The 18,946-nt window shown below is 37.8% G+C and overlaps 1 protein-coding gene across 16 annotated transcripts in view; it reads left to right on the top strand.

Annotated features, from left to right (window-relative positions):
• The window catches only part of Mvl (Malvolio), a 1,196,163-nt gene that overhangs the window by 481,225 nt on the left and 695,992 nt on the right, over nt 1–18,946 (top strand). The window lies entirely within an intron of this gene.

Consider the following 18,946-nt stretch of genomic DNA (forward strand, 5'->3'; position numbering starts at 1 on the left):
CGTTTTTATTTTTGAGTGCTTTCAGTGGGCCAACATCAGGTAAGTATTGGGCGTACCTATCGAAGAGGAGACGTGTTTCACCTTCTGACCACACTGCAAAGACGAAAATCCATTGGAATTTTGACATTGTACTTTAAATATTATTCATACTTACGCTGTAAAGCGTATGAATGATAGGCTAACATTTTGGTTGTCCATTTCCATAAAATGCATAAAACCTTCCATTTGCGTAAAAGTTTTACAATAATTGTGAAAATTTGGTTTTTTATTATTATTTCTTGACAGTGCGCTTTTGAGAATCAGCTGATACACGGGGTAGCCATTTATGTTCTTTTTATTTACGATAAAAGTTGCCACTTTTTAGCGATAGAAGCAACTCTGTTAAGGTTTTACCATTTATTTAGGGAAGCATTGTTTTCAGGAAAGAAACGCTATTAGTTTGATAATGTCTGTAGTTAGGATGTGTAGCATTACTTAGTAGCCCACTACTTCGACGCTCGAGCCATCAACAATCATTCTGTAAGCCTGAAATGCGATCTATAGGCTGAACCATTTCCCACTGTAAACGCGATGCGCTATCTAATCGTTACTCCAAACAGTTTAATATAAACAAGTCGCCTTGCTCTTTGGGTCCCAATTGCCTTGTTTCAATGCTACTTAATAGTATTCCGCATTACATCATGCATATTTCTAATTGGGGCATGCCTAGCCTTTGGCCAAGATGACAAGTTGTTTACTGAGGAACAATGTGCTGAATAACATAAGTATTCGTTATCATACGCCAAACATAACGTTCCCCACGCCTCAGCAAAACTGTTCTTTGGATGCAGCCAATACCCTAACACTCTGGATGCATCGCCCCTAATATAGCTTTAAAGTGGAGCCTCTGCAGGTGTGGGTTTTGGAGAACTTTAGCTGTAAATATGTCACGGAACTGTACCCACTCTCGAATGTCAGAAGACGACCTGTATAAGCAGTTCTGTAAACGGATGTGGCATCGATCTACTAACCTTATCCTCTATATGCGATACTTTCCGAGTTTTCTGCTGCAGTTCACGACCCTTTACCTCAAGCCTATCCCAAGCCCTATTTATGATGTTTAGACGCCTCAACATTCATTGCATCGAAAGTGTCCGAAGTCAACCAATCAGACTGGCGCTGGATTTGCGCCACAATGGAATCAATTTCTTCCTGAATATTCTTTTGGCCACCAGAAGCACCACTCAGTGAACCAGCAACTTCCTCGGTCCATTCCGAGTTCCTTTCACCAACTGCTTGCGGAATGAAATCTTGCTCCCGACCTGAATAAAAGTCACAAAGCAAATTGCAAATATTTAGTGTTCGAAGCTGTGTTCAATAATTTTTTTGGTTTCGTCGTACATAATATAAGGCGAATCGTCCTTATTTTCATAAATACTATCCCTCTAACGTGCGCTTTGCGACCGATGGCATAGGTATCTCAACCACGGTTGCCACACCATATTTTCATTTGGGACCAAAATTCATCGAAAAAATGACCTAATCTCAAAGAAATGGACCAAATTTGGGTATTCTTTAATTGGTTTACAGTTCGGCAATTCACAAATGTGTCGAATTCGTTGTAAAACCTTAAATTTCAGGAATTATGGAATTCCTACAAAAATTTGTGATTAAACGAACTGGCCGGTACAAGAGGATCTCACATAGACTGATTGAGCCCGTAGTGTTACCAGAAGTTTGTTTTAACGACCAAACTCCGTTCTCTTGGCATATACTAGAAGCTTCTGTCACATACTTAAAAATGCAACCCTATTTGACATGACAACGAAGAGCGACTCGAAGCGAAAGAGGAGTTAGTTGAGAAGAGTTGACGAAGAACATTAAAACAAATTGGTATCGCGCGGCAGTAATGAATTAATTGAAATTTAAAATATCATAAATTTTGTATTTCATAAACTTTGTAATTTCCATTCTTTTGAATTATTAAATACTTTTTATATTTTATATAAAAACTTCTGACAAACATTGAAAGAGTAAATGACCACTCGGTAAGTTCCTGGCAGTTCAGAAGTGAGACGTGATCTATGCCTGACAGTAAAAGTTGTAGATTCGTGCGCGAAATTCAAAGCGCCTATAAGGAAAAAAGTGTTGCACGTTCATAAGTGAGACACGTAATTTACACCTAAAGAATAAATAAAATAAGAATGGAAAAGATTAGTGAAATGACAGTAGTAGATTTGCGCCAGCGTTTGCGTGAACTTGGATTATCCACCGCCGGTAACAAAGCGAAGCTGGTTGAAAAGCTCTGCGAGCACCAGTTTAATGATCAATTCGAAAGCGCGCTAAATGAAAGTATTGAACGCCGGTTACGGGTAATAGAAACATCCATAGATAATTCGGTTCGCAAAAGTATTAATAAAACACCGCCGCTAAGTGCATCGTCACCCTCGCGAAATAATGAAAATCGTAACGAAATTGCATCAGCATCTTCAGAAGATATGGTGGAACGCCACATGCAAGGCTCAACTTCCAGAACATTCGATAACATATATACAAACTCGCATACAGATGAATTGATTCCCACGAATCAACGGATTATTTAAAATGTTTCAGTGGCGCCGACGATGAGAGCAGGAGATGATTTGACGACGCTATGTCAATCTTCTCACTCTATCGCACTACTGACGTTACCAAATCGTAGAGATATACGAACGGTAGGAACAGAGAGAACAACAGTTGGTTTGTCTCCTCATTCCTTTGCAGCTGTGCAGCAGCCGATATGCTACAGTGGAAAGAATACCGCTGGAGTATAGTATAATGCGAAATATTTGTATACAATGAATCGTGACGTAGGAGAGTCGACGAGCGCAAGCATTTACAATGCTGCTACAGAAATGCAATTTCAATATGATCGAACAGCAAGAATATGTATGCCAAGTCATACCGCAGATTTTAATGTACAACACATCCCAAATACGACGCGAAGAGTACATTTTGCTGGTATTTCACAACCTAACTACGTAACCACGAACATGCATGTACCAACATGTGTGCAAAATACATACCCATCGACAAATATGTGTTGTGATAGGGGAGAGTATCCAACTGAACGAAGAACATGCTCAGATTTTGGGAGCGTACAAAATATCATTGGTCTCAAGCTAGGGCACATTTCTCGAAATTGCACAGAGCCTCAAAAGTGTACAAAATGCAACAAGTATGGGCATGATGTAGACAATTGTGAAGCAACACAAAAATCTAAGTGTAACACAATTGAAGAAAACAAAGAAAATTGTAATATGAAAATGGTTAAAATAAACAATGTGGTAGTTGAAGCGCTAATAGATTCAGGCAGTGCGCGATCGTTAATTAAAAGAAATTTTGCAAATCAATTTGAAAATAATTTGAAAGAAAAATGTTTTGTTCAGTTGAAAGGCTTCGCAGGAGGCGAATATGAATGTTTTGAGCTTATGAAAAGTAATATGATAATTGACGATGTGTGTGTTGATGCGAATCTATTGATAATCGATGACAATAAACTGGACTATGATGTGCTAGTGGGAAGAGATGTGTTATGTACAAACGGAAATATTTTTGTGATTGATGGACAGGATTGTTGGGTCAAATCCAAAGTGAACATAATTGATAACGTGACCGTTGAAAATGAAAACTTAAAGAAAGTGTTGCGAAAATACGAAGGCCGTTTCAATACTCTTGGAAAAGCCAAGTTGCTAAAAATGAATATAAAGCTTGACAGCGATACTCCTATTAATATGAAACCATACCGGTTACCTTTCGCGAAAAGACCAATCTTGGATGAAATAATACAAGATTTATTGGCAAAAGACGTAATTCGTATATCTGACTCCACGTATGCTGCGCCGGTAGTTCTCGTGGAGAAAAAAGATAAAAAGCATAGATTGTGTGCCGACTTTAGACAAATGAACCGCGTTACGGTGAAACAACCATTTCCAATGCCGATAATGGACGAATTGTTTGCATCGCTTGCAGGTAATGAGTACTATACAACATTAGACTTTAATATAGGTTACCACCAAATCGAATTGGAAGAAAGTGCTAAACAATACACCGCGTTCGTGACTAATAATGGACATTATGAATATAACCGTATGCCATTCGGGTTAGTTAATGCGCCGTCGGTATTTCAAAGCATGATGAATAAGATCGTGGATAAAATGAAACCCTATCGAGTGATTGCGTATTTAGACGATTTTATAATTCCGAGCCGTACTATCGATGACGGGTTAAAAATATTGCAGAAGTTTTTGAGTCTGTTAGAGGAATATGATTTAACACTACGCTACAGTAAATGCAAATTTTTGGTGAAAGAAATAGACTTTTTGGGACACAAAATTACTTGTGATGGTGTTACACCTGGTGAATGCAAGGTAAATGCTATAAAACATTTTAAAAAACCAAATTCTGTAACTGAGATAAGACGTTTTCTGGGTTTAACTGGATTCTTCCGGAAGTTCGTAAAAGACTATGCAATTATAGCACGTCCGTTGACTGACCTTACAAGAAAAGAAGCAATAAAGGATTTTTGCTGGGGAGAAAGCCAAGATAAAGCATTTGATGCGCTTGTTGTCGCATTATGTAGTGAACCCGTATTGACTTTATATGATTTTAATGCAATGCATGAGGTCCATACTGATGCTAGTAGTATAGGGCTAGCTGCAGTGTTATTACAATCAAACGACGACGGTAAAACCTGGAAAGCAGTCATGTATTATAGTCGACGATGTACAACAGTAGAGTCACACTACCATCCTATGAGTTAGAAGTGCTGGCAGTGGTTGAAGCTCTTGCCAAGTTTAGGGTATATATTCTCGGTAAGCATTTCAGGGTGGTAACTGATTGTTCAGCCATCAGTAGTATACGTTCAAAAACTCTACTTATTCCCAAAATCGCACGTTGGTGGATGCGAATAACAGAATACGATTTCGATTGCGTGCACAGACCAGGGGTGCGCATGGGACATGTGGATGCGCTCAGCAGATCACCAGCTGAAACAGTTAATATTGCTGATAGTGTAGACGTGTTGATTTTAGCTGAAGGTTCTGATGATTCGCTATTGACTATGCAGCTGCAGGACAAAAATATTCGCGAGATAATTGATATTATACAAGGCAAGGTTGAATCAAAGCAAGCAACTCAATTTAAAAATGAATATCGAATACAGAATAATAGACTCTACAAACTAATCAATGGAAAACTTCTATACGTTGTACCAAAAGCAGTACGATGGAGAATTGTAAAATACTGTCACGATGACATGGGACATTTCGCTGTGGAGAAAAGTTTGCAACGCATATACGAGCATTTATGGTTTCCGAAAGCTAGAAAGTACGTGAAAGACTATATTTCTGCATGCATTGAATGCTGCTACAATAAAGGTAAGGGTGGTAAGCCAGAAGGTGAGCTACACATAAGTGAGGTGGACCCTATACCATTTCGCACGCTTCACATAGACCATCTAGGTCCATTTATCCGAAGCAAAAGAGGTAATACGTATGTAGTAGTAATAAGCGACGCATTTACAAAGTATGTTGTGGCGAAGCCTGTACGCAGCACAAAAACGCAACCTGTGTTGCAAGCACTAAATGATTTGACATCCTATTTTGGGTTACCGTACCGTATAATCAGCGATCGAGGCACCGCCTATTCCTCGAAACAGTTCGAAGATTTTTGTAACCGAAACGATATATCTCACATTAAAACCGCAGTTAGGACTCCGCGTGCAAATGGGCAGGTGGAGCGGGCTAACAAAATCATTCTAGACTTTCTACGTACAGCAGGATCTAAAGCAACTCAATGGGACGAGGAGCTAAGAAATTTACAAGGGAGTGTAAACTCTCAATGAAACTCTAGCACTGGTTTCAGCCCAAACGAACTAATCTATGATTTTAAACTACGTGACATCATTCGTAATAAACTTTTGGCAGCAGTAATTGAAGATTCTGAAAAATACAGCATAACCGAAAAGCGTGAAAAGGCCGCTGAATGTATACAACAACACCTAGAGAAGTGGAAGCAGCGCTTCGATTCAAAACATCGCAAGCCTGTCGTATATCAGGTAAACGATCTGGTAGTAATCGAGAACGATCTTCAAGCAACAGGTGAATCACGTAAACTCGACGTACGTTACAAAGGTCCATACGTGGTAACAAAAGTATTGGGTAACGATCGTTATTTGATTGAAGACATCGATGGTATGCAACATAGACAAAAGCGTTTCTGTTCAGTGTATACAACAGAAAAAATGAAACCGTGGTGTACACTACCACCAGATCTAGATGAAGATGATTCCGACGAAGATGAAGTCAGTGACATCGGGACGATGCCAATGTCAGGATTGGCCGAATTGTCTCATACTTAAAAATGCAACCCTATTTGACATGACAACGAAGAGCGACTCGAAGCGAAAGAGGAGTTAGTTGAGAAGAGTTGACGAAGAACATTAAAACGAATTGGTATCGCGCGGCAGTAATGAATTAATTGAAATTTAAAATATCATAAATTTTGTATTTCATAAACTTTGTAATTTCCATTCTTTTGAATTATTAAATACTTTTTATATTTTATATAAAAACTCCTGACAAACATTGAAAGAGTAAATGACCACTCGGTAAGTTCCTGGCACTTCCTAGGACTTAAGCCACTTGCTGCTTCTAGATCTGACACAGCTGTATCACTCCTAAACTCTGCAATCACTGAATATGCCTATTTTAAAGGCATATTACGCCAAAATGCAGTGTCCAGTCAGAATACCCGTCATGAGTCTACAGTCCTCTCTTTTTAATGATAGAAGCAACTTTGTTAGTCTAAGGTTGTAAGACCTACACATAATCTTCGACCCTTTACAGCCCCGCGCTTGAACCCACGTCTTTACCGCTTGGTCGATCATGTGCACCCCTCGCCTTCGCTTAATTTCGCTCAGTCTAATTGGGACGTCTACGGAGCAAACTTCAAGGGATGCGCCCTTTTTAGCTAGTTCGTCCGCTTTTTCATTCCCATCTATTCCCATATGCCCTGCAAATATAGATGTATGCTTCTCCCTGTCCCTCTTAAACTCTAACACGCATTTAGATGCTGTGCTATGCGAGATTATTGTCTTAATTGCTGCTTGACTGTCAATATAAAAGTTAACACGATTGCAGCTTGGGCTATTTTCTTCCGGGGTTTCTACTGCTTTGGTTACGGCTACTATTTCCGCTTGGAAAACGATACTGTAATCCGGCAGCCTGTAATATCTGCTTATTTCCGGATCAGCACAGTGTAATGGACAACGGTAATCAGCGCAATTATATTTTTACAATATAACAATATCGCCTGAGTCATCCACCTCAGATTGCTCAACTCATTTGCAGTACAATTCACTTTCGGTATTTCGATATTGGATACCTACTGACCTACTTTACGGTCAGCATATGCGAACTCAGATTACCCTTGTCCATTCACACCAATCATTGACTTAGTCATAAAAATTACATACCTTTTAGCTTTAGAAGTAAATATTAAATAAAGTCAATTTTTTGCTTTTCTACAAGCCAAAGAAACGTGTTTCACTTCACATGGCGACTGTGACATGTGACATTATTAAACTCCGAACATTGTGACTTTATTAAACGGCGAACGATGTTAATCACTCACATGCAGGATCTACAGACAATGTCCTGAAATTTCCGTCGTGTTGCCGAATGTAGTGAAGAAAAAAAATCCATTTATATATACAAAAAGGTGAATACAGTGCGAAAAAAACAAAAAAAAAAGTTTAAAAATGACTTGGTGGAAACCAGTTCTTACATCTATTATGATAGCCATAACCGGCTACGAAATAGGAAAGGTACAGAAAGTAACATTGAGAAAAAAAATATCGTAAAATACAACGACGATTTACACGTAAAACAAGATAAAACGAACTATAATATAGGGCCAGTCAGCGCCACTGAACTTTTATTAATAATGGCCCTATTAACCATGGTGTATATATTAATTAAATATTATGTGAATAAAATAAAACGGGAAACTCGGAACGGGCAACAACGAATATAATTACAAAACTAATAACACAGAACATAAAATAAAATTGCAGTTAGAGTTCAGGCAAATTGATACAAACAAAATGTGGTCCAAACTTTATCTGGCAACACCAAATATGGAACAATAAAAACAAATCATCAACTACAAATCCGACAACCTTGGGAGCTGCCTAAATTAATGGCCCCAATTCAAACTTTTTCTGGCAACACCAAATGTGGAACAGCAACAAGAAATCATCAACAACAAATCCGGTAACCTGGAGAGCTGTTTAAGTAGGTAATATATAATTAAAATAGTAATTCCATTGTAATGTAGCAATAGTAGTAAAATAAAAAGTTACATGCAATAGTTAGTATGCAATGGGAAGAGATTTTAAAGGAAATTGAACCTCTAAGACAAGAGTTTAGTCAGTCATACAAATGCATGACACAAAAAAGGGCTATTAGAGTGGAAACTATAGAAAAGCATACAAAAATTTTAATAGAGAAATTTAACAGGGTTAGAGCCATACTACACAGGCATTACGATAGGTACACCTCCCAACACAGAGAATCAGCAGACCAGATATTCCTAAAACTAAGGGACCAATTACTAAAAGCCTTCCAACGGCATAAAACAAATATTAAAATTCCCTTTATATTACCCTTTGAAGTTGACATTGAGGACACAGATGTAAGTGAGGCAGACGAGGGTGAATTAGAAAAGAAAGAAACGGAAAACTATCGAAGGAAGAACAAAATCGACATAATAGCTACCACAGTTTTAAGTTTAGGAGCAAAGATTCTGCCCGAATTCCATGAAAAAGCAGAAAATTTGAACAGATTTATCGATGCCTTAAATTTGGTTGATACTTTCAAAGGTGACCACGAAGCAGTGACTGTGCAACTGGTCAAGACTAAATTGGCTGGCGGCGCACGGCGATTAATAACCAACGAGGACACACTAGCTAAAATTATTGATAAACTGAAATATGCAGTGAAAGGTGAGTCGACTGAATTGATAACAGCGAAAATTTTGAACATAAAACAAGGTAGTGAAACGGCGAACCAATTCGCTGACGAGCTAAATACACTGTGTACTAAGCTTGAGGGAGCGTATATTTCTGAGGGTCTAACTGGTGAACTGGCCCAAAAGTACACTACCCAAGTAACAGTAAAAGCTCTATCTAAAAATTCCAATTACGATAAAATAAAATTAATTAAAATAATTAAGTTTTATCACAATAATTATAGTTCTCCCCAGGTTACAATCGTGGGAAAGGACGTGGCCGCGGCAGTTATAATCATAACAATAACCTTGGTGGCAGTTATAATGGAGGTAGGGTCAGTTACAGCGCAACCGTAGTTATAACAATAACGACTACCGAAATAGAACCGGCCAACGCGGACAATTACGAGTTACAACACAAGAATCGAGAAACTCAGACGGCCCCCTGCCTGCTGCGCAGGGGAATCACACTCAAATATAGGGGCAAATGAAATTTTTTATTTGTCATTAAATAGGAGCAGCTTCGCTTGTTTCTCGAGCTCATTTACAATAAATAAGCAAACCTTTTTAATAGACAAGGTGAATAATATCCAAAGGTAGCGTTAACGGTAACCTCATTATAGGCAATTATTGGCTCAATCATAACTTCCATGTAGTAGATCATAGTTTTCCGGTACCCTGCAACGGAATACTGGGATTAGATTTTATGAAAAAGTATAAATGCGTACTAGATTATACTGGTAAAACAAACTGGCTAATAATACAGCCAATTAATGCCAGACATATGTTTGTTAATATGACATACTACTGTACTACAATTACATCTTTTCCTTGCCAGCAAGATCAGAAGGCGTTAGAGAAATACAAATAAACTCGAAAAAGATAACTTAGTCATACCAAATCAAGAAATTCAAAAAGGAATTTTCATTGCAAATACCCTAATATCAATCAAAAAAGCATTTGTAAGGCTCATAAATACGACCGATAAAGAGGTGTCAATAAAAAGTTTAAATTTAAACTCCGAAATCCAATTATCAGATAGTCGAAAATAATTTTGTAAGAACCCCAAACCATAGAAGCGAAGTTTTATTGAAACTCAGTAAAAGTTTTCCGGAATTTGTTAAAGATAAACTAAGGAACCTATGCCAGGAATATATAGACATATTTGCTTTGGACTCGGATAAAATAACTTCAAACAATTTTTATAAACAGAAACTGAAATTAAAATATACAACTCCAGTCTACATAAAAAATTATAGAATACCACATTCACAGAAAGAGGAAGTAATTAAGCAAGTAGACAAATTAATTAAGGATGATATCGTTGAGCCATCTGTGTCAGAGTACAATTACTAGTACCCAAAAAATCTCTACCAAACTCCTCCAAAAAATGATGGAGATTGGTCATTGACTATACGCAAATAAATAAAAAATTAGTAGCTGGCAAATACCCACTGCCTCGGATCGACGATATCTTAGACCAACTGGGACGATCGAGATATTTCGTATGCCTAGATCTCATGTCCGGATTTCATCAGATCGAGTTGGAAAAGGATTCGAGAGATATTACGTCGTTCTCAACAAGCCAGGGCTCATTCAAGTTAAAAAGGTTGCCCTTTGGCCTGAAAGTAGCTCCAAATTCATTTCAGCGCATGATGTCATTGGCTTTTTCAGGACTGTCTCCTTCTCAAGTTTTTATGTACATGGACGACTCAGTTGTCATCGGTTGTTCAGAGAAACATATTGTAACGAATCTTAGCAGCACTGAGCGATGCTAGCGTCTCTAAGCCGATGCTAAGCAGTGACGTGAATTCACATCCATAGATCAATCATTATGTATATACATAAACGAAACAATAATTGCGTCTACACATATGTACCATGTACGTATACGAGCAGCGGAGATTCAATGTACAAACACATGCATATATCTGAGATACTCCTATAAGTATGCAATGAAAAAAGCTATAAAATCGTGCAATTGTAGTTACAGCTGAGAAGTTTGAGAGCTGCTGGACTAGTAGATTCTGGAAGCGCCTAGAAGATGCGAAGGTTGAAATCAAAGAGTATAAAAGGCGGCAATTGTAGAGGCGTTGGAATTCAGTTTGATTTGAGATTTCGATTAAGACGCTATCTAGTGAGCAAGAGCAGTATTATTTTGAATAGTAGAGTTTCATTTGAGCTATCAATCAGTTGGGTTATTAAGCAAGCTAATCGTTGCAAAGTTTGAGTGTTATTGTGAAGTACTTTAATAAAGGCCATTTTGCATTATTAAATATTGGAGTTATTTATTCAACAGTTTAGCGATTCGAACGTTAGTAGAAGGTTGCAAATAAGCAGAATTACGGTAAAATCGTTACAATATGATTAATAACTTAAAAGAGGTTTTTGACATTTGCAGAAAATATAATCTAAAGCTGCACCCAGATAAGTGTACGTTTTTTAGCCATGCAAAAACTTACCTGGGACACAAATGCACAGCAAACGGTATATTGCCTGATAAAACAAAATATGAGGCAATAAAAAACTACCCAACGCCGAAAAATGCCGATGAGGCAAGACTGTTCGTGGCCTTTTGTAATTATTATAGACGCTTCATTAAAAACTTTGCTGAATATTCAACGCACCTCTCAAAGCTAACAAGGAAAAATTCTGTTTTCATATGGACCAAGGAGTGTGACGAAGCATTCCAATATCTAACAAGTAAGGAAGGTTAAGTGCGGGTGTAACCGAACATTACATACTCAAGCTATGGTAACAACATAAGGGAAAATAACCATGTAGGAAAATGAAACGAAGGTAACTCTGGAATGTGTTTGTATGACATGTGTATCAAATAAAAGGTATTAAAGAGTATTTTATGAGGGAGTGGGCCATAGTGCTATAGGAAGTCGCCATTTAGGGATATCGCCATAAAGGTGGACCAGGGCAGACTCTAGAATGCGTTTATGTATCAAACGAAATGTGTTAATGATTACTTTAAAATGGCGTGGGGCTTAGTTCTATAGGTGGACGCCTTTTCGAGATATCGCCATAAAGGTTGACCAGGGGTGACTCTAGAATGTGTTTGTACGATATGGGTATCAAATGAAAGGTATTAATGAGGGTTTTCAAAGGGAGTGGTGGTAGTTGTATATGTGAAGGCGTTTTCCAGATATCGACCAAAATGTGGACCAGGGTGACCCAGAACATCATCTGTTGGATACCGCTAATTTATTTATATATGTAATACCACGAACAGTATTCCTGCCAAAATTTCAATGGTTTTTCATTTCGCCATGCAGAACTTTTTCATTTTCTTCTACTTAATATGATAGGCGTCACACCCATTTTACAAAGTTTTTTTCTAAAGTTATATTTTGCGTCAATAAACCAATCCAATTACCATGTTTCATCTCTTTTTTCATATTTGGTATAGAATTATGGCATTTTTTTTTTTTCATTTTTCGTAATTTTCGATATCGAAAAAGTGGGCGTGGTCATAGTCGGATTTCGGCCATTTTTTACACCAATACAAAGCTAGTTCAGGTAAGTACGTGAACTGAGTTTATTAAAGATATATCGATTTTTGCTCAAGTTATCGTATTAACGTCCGAGCGGAAGGACAGACGGTCGACTGTGTATAAAAACTGGGCGTGGCTTCAACCGATTTCGCCCTTTTTCACAGAAATAAGTTATCGTCTTAGAATCTAAGCCCCTACCAAATTTCACAAGGATTGGTAAATTTTTGTTCGACTTTTGGCATTAAAAGTATCCTAGACAAATTAAATGAAAAAGGGCGGAGCCACGCCCATTTTGAAAATTACTTTTATTTTTGTATTTTATTGCACCATATCATTACTGGAGTTAAATGTTGACATAATTTACTTATATACTGTAAAGATATTAAATTTTTTGTTAAAATTTGACTTAAAAAATTTTTTTTTAAGTGGGCGTGGTCGTTCTCCGATTTTTCTAATTTTTATTAAGCATACATATAGTAATAGGAGGAACGTTCCTGCCAAATTTCTTCATGATATCTTCAACGACTTCCAAATTACAGCTTGCAAAATTTTAAATTACCTTCTTTTAAAAGTGGGCGGTGACACGCCCATTGTCCAAAATTTTACTAATTGTCTATTCTGCGTCATAAGTTTAACTCACCTACCAGGTTTCATCGCTTTATCCGTCTGTGGTAATGAATTATCGCACTTTTTCTGTTTTTCGAAATTTTCTATATCGAAAAAGTGGGCGTGGTTATAGGAACCTACACACCAAATTTCATCAAGATACCTCAAAGTTTACTAAAGTTGTCATGTTAATGGTCGGATGGACATGGCTCAATCAAATTTTTTTTCAATCCTGATGGTTTTGATATATGGAAGTCTATATCTATCTCGATTCCTTTATACCTGTACGACCAACCGTTATCCAATCAAAGTTAATATACTCTGTGAGCTCTGCTCAACTGAGTATAAAAAGCTCAATCTTAAAACCGCCCTTGCTCCAGTACCCAGATTTTAAAAAATGATTTTGCATCACTACTGACGCCAGCAAAGAAGCCTGTGGTGCCATATTGAGCCAAGAATACAATGGTATACAACTACCAGTTGCTTATGCATCACGAGCGTTTACGAAGGGCGAAAGTAATAAGTTGATAATACAACAAGAACTAGTGGCTATAGACTGGGCAATCAACTTTTTCAGACCCTATATTTATGGTACGGTTGGTTGGCGGCCACCGTGGTGTGATGGTAGCGTGCTCCGCCTACTACACCGTATGCCCCAGATTTACACCCTGTGCAAAGCAACATCAAAATTTTAGAAATAAGCTTTTTCTATTAGAAGAAAATTTTTCTAAGCGGGGTCGCCCCTCGGCATTGTTTGGCAAGCGCTCCGGGTGTATTTCTGCCATGAAAAGCTCTCAGTGAAAACTAATCTGCCTTACAGATGCCGTTCGAAGTCGGCATAAAACATGTAGGTCCCGTCCGACCAGTTTGTAGGGAAAATCAAGAGGGGCACGACGTAAATTGGAGGAGAAGCTCGGCCTTAGATCTCTTCGGAGGTTATCGCGCCTTACATTTTTTTATTTTTTTTATTTTATTTATATTTATGGTACGAAATTTCGGATCAGAAGTGACCATAAACCACTTACTTACATTTTTGCCATGAAAAACCCATCTTCCAAACTCACTAGAATGAGACTTGACCTTGAAGAATTTGACTTCGAGGTCGAGTATATTAAAGGTAGAGATAATTGTGGTGCGGACACCTTATCTCGCATTGATTTCGGACAAATCAAACGAATAAAGGAAGAAAATTCAACACATGTGTTAGCAGTTAAAACACGATCACAGACTAAACAAACGGAATTACACAATAAAGAAGCTGCTTTAACTGATACAATTTGCGATACGCCTAAAGTACAAGTTTATGACAAATTTTCGTACGATTTTTCGAAAAGGATACCACGAATAAAATCAGATATACAGTGTAATAAAAATAATGAGATCTCCAATTTACAAATTTATGCGCATTTAAAACATAAAAAAATAAATTTACTTAATTTTGTGAATGCTAACGAAAAATGAACTTAAATGAGTTTTTTCCGAGACTTGAAAAAGCAGCCGGCAATCACAATATTAAAAAGTTAGAATGGCCAAAAAATTATATACTTTTTAATAACTCTTCAATTACGAACTTTAAAGTCAGCGGAAATAAAATTATATATATTTTCTTTTTTTATTTTATTCATTAGAAATAATATTAACGGACCCAGTAGAAACTGTAACAGAAAAAGAACAAAAACAAAAACTTATGACAATTTATCACGAGGACCCACTTTTAGGCGGTCATTGCGGTACAAAAATTTATATGCAAAATTAAGAACCAAATATTACTGGAAAAGCATGGCACGTGATATAGCGAAATTTTGAAAAAAGTGCAGTAAATGCGTTTTAAATAAAGTTAAGCCGAAAACAAAGGAAAATCTTGTCCTGACTCCAACACCCTGTAAACCATTTGACATTGTAATTGTCGATACAATAGCCCCACTTCCAGAATCCAAATATGGTAACAAGTTCGCTGTTACTATGATTTGTGATTTATCAAAATATTTGGTGACGATAGCCGTACCAGACAAATCGGCAAAAACAATTGCACGTGCTATTTTTGAAAGTTTCATATTAACTTATGGAACCATGAAAGCAATTAAATCTGATTTAGGCACCGAGTACAAAAATGAATTATTCTCTGAGCTGACAAAACTTTTAAATATTAATCATGATTTCTCAACAGCTTACCGCCATGAAACTGTTGGTACTGTTGAAAGAAATAATAGAGTCTTTAACGAATACTTACGGCTTATCTAAATGAAACGTATTCAGATTGGGATACATATTTACACAATACTACAACTAGCTCGTTTTTTGACAATAAATTTTCTCCTTTTGAACTAATATTTGGCAGAAAATCTACTTTGCCACATGAATTCCAAAGAGAACAAATTGATCCGATAAATAATGTAGAAAATAACGTAAAAGTATTAAAATTTAGAATGCAAAAATCTCATAAAATGGCTATAAATTTAATTAATAAACATAAAATTAGAAATAAAGAATTGCATGATAACTCAGCTAGACCTTTAGAAATTAATATAAATGATAAAGTTTTAGTAGAAAAAGAACCGAAAGATAAACATGAAAATATATATCAAGGCCCATACATAATAAAGAAAATAGATGGCCCTAATGTTACAATTTATGATAAAATTACTAAAGCCAATAAGATTGTTCACAAAAAGAGAATAGTAAAGATTAAATAAATAAGTTGATTGTAATTATGCTATGAAAAAAAAAATAAAAAATTTATAAACTAAAATTAAAATTATGTATATCTATTACTTGTGTTAGGTTTATATATTTACATAACTTTAAAAGTAGTATTACTAAATTTTTTTTAATAAAACCGCTCACTTAAAACTGATTCTAAATTTTGCAATAAATTTTCCACATTTAAAATCAATCTTAACTTAACAAAAATATTAATTATTTACCTTTTAAATTTTCCAGGAATATGTTGCACTGCTGTAAATGAACGAATCCTGGGTTATAACCACCCTATAGCATGCAAATTCGTTCATTTGCAACAGTTCAACTGAATTAGAAAAAACATAAGAAATACTAAAAATACATATATATATTAATTTAATGATATAATAAAGCGATTGACATTTTGTTTGTTTGTTTGAATTATTTTTTTCTTTTCTTTTTTCCCCCCCAAAAACGGAAGGTGTAATGGATAACGGTAATCAGCGCAATTATATTTTTACAATATAACAATATCGCCTGAGTCATCCACCTCATATTGCTCAACTCATTAGCAGTGCAATACACTTTCGGTATTTCGATATTGGATACCTACTGACCTACTTAACGGTCAGCATATGCGAACTAAGATTACCCTTGTCCATTCACACCAATCATTGACTTAGTCATAAAAATTACATACCTTTTAGCTTTAAGTTATAAATAGAAGAAAATATTAAATAAAGTCAGTTTTTTGATTTGCTACAAGCCAAAGCAACGTGTTTCACTCCACAACAGTATACCGCAGAACCTACTCCTTCCACTACTTTGGAACCATCTGTGTACATATGTATCGCCTCGTCCGCCATTGGCGCACCCTTGCGCCAACCGTCCACCTCTATTGTGGCCTTAAGATCTCCCTCGAAGCGCAGATAGGGAATCAGGTAGTCTATTCGTCTTGTGATTGATGACGCTATACTACTATGGCCATATGGTCGGCGCTCAAGCTGCCCCGATGCACCGAGCTTGGTTGCAGTTGTTATGCTATGTTCTTTGTTACCAGGTTTACAGGTGGAATGTGCAGAATGGCATACGATCGGGGTGGTTTTCAGGGCTCCCGTAATGATAGGAATCGATAGTCTGCATACCCCCTCTAATTTTTTGAGGTATGTTCTTTTTTGTGTGGCTTTCCACCAAACAAGAACTCCATAGTATAGAATAGGGCTTACAATCGCTGTAAAAACCCAATGAGAAAGAGAGGGCGATAAGCCCCACGTATACCCCAGCATTATTTTACATGCATAGAGCGCCGTTGACGCCTTCTTAACCCTCTCCTCCAAGTTGAGCCTCTATGACAGCTTACTGTCTAGGATGATTCCTAGATATTTTGTGCAAGGCTTCTCCTGTAAGGTCACCCCTCCTAACTTTGGCCTGGTCCAATTTGCGACCTTCTACCTCTTTGTAAACAAGACAATATCCGTCTTCTCCGCATTGACTTTCAACCCGACATTAGATGCCCAGGTATGAATATCCCGCAGCGCCCGATCCATCAAATAACTATCGTTGGAAGGCATTTTCCACTTATGAAATTTGCAAGGTCATCTGCGTAAGCCGTAAGTTTTACGGGTCCCTCATCGAATCGCCTAAGCAGTTGGTTGATGACCAGCGTTCACAGCAGATGTGATAGCACCCCTCCTTGCGGCCTGCCCTGACCACTGATTTCGTGGCCTCGTACAATCCCCATTGTGATGTTATCTTCCTGCAATTTAACATGCAGCCGATCCATCTGATTAAGGCGGGATGTACTTTAATGTAATTAAGACCGTCCATAATCGCGCATTTAGAAACATTATTGAAAGCCCCGGCAATGTTCAAGAAGACTCCTAGGATTTCTCTATGCTAATTACCACCCTATGCAATGCGGTGTCTACCGACTTGCCTTTGGTGTACGCATGCTGTATTGTGAAGAGCAGCTTTTCATCCACATTGGACTTTATGTACACATCTATTAGCCTCTCAAAGGTTTTGAGCAGAAATGATGTTAAGTTAATGGGTCTATAGCCTTTGGGATAAACGTGACCGATCTTCGCCCCCTTTGGTAGGAAAGCTACACGAGCAAATCTCCAAGAGTGCGGTACATGATTCAGCCTTATGCAACCATCGAATATTTTTTTAAGCCACTCCACTACCGCCATACTTGAAACTTGTAGCATGGCTGAATATACCGTCTGGGTGCGGTGATTTAAACTTAGAAAACGTTTTCACTGCCCATTCGATCTTGGTATCGGTCACCAAGCCCGGCACTACCCGCTCAGTGATCGAAGTGTGAGTGATGTCTGCTGGCTCTTCTAAACCGTCTCCCGATGGGAAATGTGTGTCGGGAAGCACCTCAAGGGATTCGTCACTATTACGTGACCTTTCCCCCTTCTCTTTCTTTATTAGTCCCTGGACTATGTTTCCCCTTGCTAGGACTTTTTTCAACTGTGCTGTTTCGCTGGAGCACTCTGTGTCCGTACAGAAACTTTTCCATGAGATTCTTTTCGCCCTGGAAATTTCACGCTTGTAGATCCCTGTACTCGTCCCGACACGCTTCGCTTTCCGCGGCCTTTGCGAGCTTAAACATTTATATTACCTGTCTTCTTAGAAGACTCAGCTCATTGATCCACCATGGCGGCTTTGCTTTTCCTCTGAATCTTCTTAGAGGGCAAGCTTTGTTATACGCAGTCATAAGCGTCCTTGTTAGGAATTCATTCGTTTCCTCCAGCTCCTCCACATTGGCAACCTCTTCGGGTTGTCCCAGTTTTGTTTCTACCTGTTTCTGGAATTTAGTCCAGTTCGTTGACCTAGGGTTTCTAAAGATTCCTCCCTTCTCTACCCTCTTTAGGGGGATGCTGAAGCTGATATAGGCATGGTCGGAGGAGGATGGTCTATGAAGAACCATCGAATCATACCTTGATATATCACGCTCGGAGTTCAATGTAATATCCAGAACATTGCTGGATGTTGGACCAATGTATGTAGGGACAATTCCCCTGTTGCCTATCTGCAAATTGGTTTGCAGGATGTAACAAAATAGAGATTCGCCTCTCTCATTCGCATCTGCTCCCCCCCCCCCCCCCCCCCCACGCATT

Source organism: Eurosta solidaginis, chromosome 1, assembly GCF_040869045.1.
Source record: "Eurosta solidaginis isolate ZX-2024a chromosome 1, ASM4086904v1, whole genome shotgun sequence".
Classification (NCBI taxonomy): Eukaryota; Metazoa; Arthropoda; class Insecta; order Diptera; family Tephritidae; genus Eurosta; species Eurosta solidaginis.